The sequence below is a fragment of the Phyllostomus discolor genome, chromosome 4 (genome assembly GCF_004126475.2).
Source record: "Phyllostomus discolor isolate MPI-MPIP mPhyDis1 chromosome 4, mPhyDis1.pri.v3, whole genome shotgun sequence".
NCBI classification, from domain to species: domain Eukaryota; kingdom Metazoa; phylum Chordata; class Mammalia; order Chiroptera; family Phyllostomidae; genus Phyllostomus; species Phyllostomus discolor.
The window spans coordinates 173,014,199-173,019,347 of NC_040906.2; the positions used below are offsets into that span (position 1 = coordinate 173,014,199).

Here is a 5,149-nt window from a genome sequence, read left to right on the forward strand (position 1 = left end):
AGTTTTAAAACCTAGTGTTCTTCTGAGACATGGAAACATCTCAATGTGGTAGAGGGTAGGGAAGCAGATTACAAATTATTATATATGACATAACATTTTTCTTGAAAACATAATTTTTTATTGTATAAGTAGAAATAAAAAAAATCTTGGAGAAGGGATTAGGCCTCAGATTATTGATAGTGATTTTTCAGGCTGGGGAAAATTACAGAGGACTTTGTATTTTATGATTTCCTATAATAATTAAATTTTATTGATTACTATTGCAATTAGAAAAATACATTTTCTATTATAATGTATACATTATTAAGATTTAGGTTGTGGTGATTAAAGTGTTGACTATTTTCTAGTGACCAGGGGCTAATGTGTGTTTTCTTGAGAAACCTGCTACGGAGCAGATCCTGTTTGAACTTGAACCAGATTTATTGACATAAAAACCCTGAGTACTTACTTTTTTTTTTTAAAAAAAAAAAGGAACCTCTTTTACATTATCCCATTTTATCAGTTCCAAATCAAGGGAAGATAACAGGTATTATGTTGGTTGGTCATATTGTTGCAATTGCTCAAGGCAAGAAGAATACCCAAATCTAGCATACCATTTGTACCTTTGCAATTAAAATGATAGCTGGTGATTTAGACAAGGAAAAGTGTTTTGGGAATGTGTCTGGTGGAGGTAACTAAGTAAGTTTAGAGTGTGAGGACCTTTCAGACTGATTGCCAAGAACAACTGGATTGATGAGAGAGGATGAGGAGCATCAAGCCAGCCCTAGAGTGGCATCACTCTGAACTTGAGATCATGTGTCTTAAAGGTAAGTATATCTTCTTTCGATTTTGAAAAGGAAGTGAAGCTGAGAAAGGGTTCCGGTTTTATTCATGAACTTTAAAAGATTAAAGACTATGATTTTGAAGTATAACACAACAGAAATGTGATTGGAATGCAGTGCCATTTTATTGGACATTTCTAGGGCTGCTGAATCAGGGAGGTCTTGACCACTACACAATTCACAGAGCTTAGCATGAGAATAAAACTCATAATCTATTCTTTTGGCATCGACAAAGTCATTTGCTCAGTCCTGATGGTGTAATTTCAAAGTACAAAGAAAGGGGCTTTGCACTTTTTGGCAACCTGAAGCCACATCTATCTTGTAGAAAAGATTGCTTTGAACTAAATTGTTAAGATGGCATTTTGCCTTTCATTATTGGCCAAAATGAAATCAGGATGTCTTTCCTAAGTCATGGGGAGTAGCAGAAGTCAAACAGGTGTTTAAGATTTGTATCACATGCCTGCAAGTTAACTCTAAATCATCTGATTCTATTACTGCTGCTCACTTTCAACAGCAAATAGATGTGTTCTGGGAAAAAATAGCACCTATTTAGCTGACTGGGTGCATCACAGTCTTTGTGGCTACTGAGTATATGGGACTTTATGGCATATGTAATTTGTTACTTAGTTGTTGCTGCTAAATTTGTTTTTTCTCAAGGAGATGTTGTAAGTGGGACAGATAAATGCCTTCCATTCCACAGTTGCCTTTTTCTGCAACTCCTTGGAATAAGCATATCCCAGGATGAAGAGATAGCTTTCAGTGTATCCATGGCAAGATAGCATTTCTTCAGCATGGCATTGTCTGTAATCTGCTGTCTCCATGAAGAGCATCTATCTGTAACTGGCTTTGTCAAACAGAGTCAGATTGAGATCAAAGCTGAACCCTTTGTGACTGGTTGACTGGCAAGAAGAGCAGAGCCCCAGGAGAACAATTGGGTGTCTGATGCACAGCTGATGGGTTCCCGTGCTTTCTCTCACGTCTGGTTTACCTCATTTTATCTCTGCTGATAAGAACAAGAAAAGTATGTGAACTGGACAGAGGCCAATGATAACATATTATTAATATATTCACATAAATATCTAAAGGCATATTTATAACTTTCAAGCAGTATCAGGTGGATCTTTTAGCTGTAATTTATACTGGTCCCACAGTTTTCCTTCCACAGGGACCTTCAGGTTTTTCCTCCTGCCTCTCCCAACTCCCGCGCTTAAGGAGAAGGAGTCTGCCCACAGCTCCAGGAGGCCCCACTGACCTGTTGCTAGGCCGTGATAGGAGGCTTGGTGGTTCATAAATGCACCTAGTTCTCAACCCAGTAAAATTTCCTATCTTGTGGAAACTATAACCTTGATTAAGTTTTCAGGAAAATAGAAATTTCCCTAAAATATTCAGAGTCCTAGAGAGTATAGCTTTTTGAACTGATTATTAAATGTGAAATAGGATTTTTTCATTCTGCAGAATTGTGTACATGGTTAGAAATCCCAGTACTTGTCAAAATAGTTCAATTTCTTTGAAATGCTTTTCCTCATGTTAGCTTCAGGCCCTTTTCAAGCTATATGCTTTATGTGCTTTCACATTTCTTATACAATTTGTATTAACTGTCTAGAACAGTTATGTATCCTAACATGCCCTTGGACTGAGCTTACACAATACTTTTTACTGGTACCAGAATTTTTGAAATTATTATTATAAATACTTATTATACACTCATCACAACAGATTAAAAATAAAATTATTCATATCTTGTTTTTCTAAACATAAATAAGACAAAATTTAATGAAAGTTTTGTTGGTCTCTTCATACAACTTTTAATCAGAACCACCATGTAAACATTCTCTAACATCCACGGTTTCGAGGATCAGTTACATACGACTCAGCTGAATGCACACTCCTTAAGTAATGTTTAAGTGCCTAGCACAAAGTGCTGCTAATGGTAAATTACTCTTTATCTTCTATTTTAGGGCAAAAAGAATCATATACCCACTAATTATCTGGCATAAGCATGGTTTTTATAACAAGCCCTGTTAATATGGTCACACTAACATCATAATAGAAAAACAATCCTTTAGTTTGGCAGATGATGCTACCCTTATAAGAGAAACTGGGTGCTCTTAACTATTTCAGAACCTTCATGATGTCAGTGGCAACTCTCTTATTTTGAATCGCAATGTTCAACTGGCAGTCATCACACAGTTACAGTGCTCTGGTAAGAAAAAAATAAATCTACGGAGTGCCTTCTCTGTTCCAGGACTGTACTAAGAGGATAAATGCATTACCTTAGTTAAGTCAGCCCTATGAGATAGGTACTATCAGAATTCATTCCATTTTCCAGATGAATAAACTATGTACTGAAGATGTTAGGTGGGTTCCCCAAAATTACACATTTAGTAAGCAGCAGAGTTAAGAGTAAAAGCTAGGCACCATGAGGTTGAAGCTTGCATTCTGAGATACTACAACTCTGCCTGGGAGTGACACTCTGCCCTGCCTCCACCCATCCTGCCTTCTCCTCACCCCCACCACACCCCTGTTGTATGTTCTAGTCTGCTATTGTTGGCTTGGCGTGAGCTGAATTGGGCCTCCAAAGTCTCCAAATTATTTATAGAAAGCTTTTAATTCATAATAAATTTTATGTCCTGACTGCTGTGGCCCAGTGGACTGAGCATCAGCCTGTAAACCAAAGAGTCTCTGGTTCAATTCCCAGTCAGGGCACATGCCTGGGATGCAGGCTGGGTCCCCAGCTGGGGCCATGTGAAACAACAACACATTGATGTTTCTCTCCCTCTCTTTCTCCCTCCATTCCCTTCTCTCTAAAAATAAATAAATGAAATCTTAAAAAATAAATTTTATAATAGTTGTCAATTACTTTTCCTGTTTTGTTTCTTTCCCAAAATGAACATATAGAAGAGATGTCAGCCAAAGAGAACTATGAAATTGCTTTAGAAGCGCACTATTAAACTTTATATCCAGTTATTTTTATTGGTGAATTACACTAAAACTTTAAGACAAAATGCCTTAAGGATTTGGTTTCAAGTAGACCAATGGATTGAGACAGACATGTAATTTTTTTTATGCTTCCTACATATCGACTACTGTAGCAGGTACTTTACGCATTATATCATAACACCCCACAGCAGTCCTGTGACAGAAGTACTTTTATCTTCACTATATTATAAGAGAAGGGGCCTCCATTTAGTGAGGTTAAGCAACTGCAAGTCCAGAAGCTGAAAAGTGAGAGGACCATGACTTCCTATTTTCAAACTCTTTTTGCAACATCTCCCAAATGCAAAGGGTGTGATTTATGGTAGTTCAGATATTACTCATGTCCACCGTGTGGAAACTGGGCCACTCTTCTGCTTCTTCTTTCTGGGAACATCAAGGCAGGCCTGCAGATTCTACATCACTACAAAGCTAGCACATTTCATAAGCTACATATTTAAAAAATATTTCCCCTTGCCTGAACATTCTGCTGTGTTCATGGGTCCTCTTGACTGTAATAAGCACCAAACCATCCATGACAAGTACACACACTCAGAGTCCTAAAAATATCATGGCCAGCTAACAAGAAAAGTTCCTGGTGCTCTGAAACATATCAAAGCCTGTCTTTAATACCACACTATTCATCCTCTAATAAATTAGTAATAGCTTTGCAGGTACAAGAGGAAACAATTCACCTTTGAAAAAGAGCAGTGCTTTCTTTTGCATTTATTTTGAATTCTGTGACAGGCTTACTTTTCCATCACTCAGAGAATTCACTACTTTTTTCCTAATGATTTGTTAGCAAATCAAGGCCCTAAAATCAGGACTGTGAAAGTAAAAAAAAAAGCCATTGTAGATTTTTTCTTTACCTTGAAAGGAAAAAGAGTTTACCTTCTCAGCACGACAGATGGTTTTAAATGCAGTGATTACAAAATTCTGAGGGTAAAATGCTTTAATTACAGAGTCAATACTGCCTCCAGCCTGGGCTGAATCTTGAGCGTAAAAACAACAGACGGAGTAGTGCAAACGCTAGGACAATGTTTAACCAGAACTTTGCATAGCTACTGCAGTAGGGTTTTCCATGGGGCTTTAGTAAACGACAGAGCACCTGACTCTAGGTTCCTATTCATTGAGTGTCCTCAGAGGACGATGAGTTATATACGTGTGTATTCATTTCACCATGCAATATTTATACATACACACAAAAGAAGCCTGATGAGGTCTACTGGAACCCAATGTTTTGAGATAGGATTCAATTTCAGCAAAAAATGAGCAATTAGGGGAAGTGAAGGATACACAAAGGAGTTTGTCACAGGAATGGGTCTGTAGTTCATTTAAAAAGGACAGCATTCTAA

The 5,149-nt window shown here is 37.5% G+C and overlaps 1 long non-coding RNA gene across 1 annotated transcript; it reads right to left on the reverse strand.

Moving 5' to 3' along the window:
- Positions 1-922: 922 nt before the first annotated feature.
- On the reverse strand, positions 923-4,718 carry LOC118499920. The gene is made up of 2 exons (XR_004902458.1): positions 4,664-4,718; positions 923-1,824 (listed from the first exon to the last, which is right to left on the reverse strand). It is a non-coding gene; the product is annotated as an uncharacterized LOC118499920 (long non-coding RNA).
- Between the last annotated feature and the right edge of the window lie 431 nt (positions 4,719-5,149).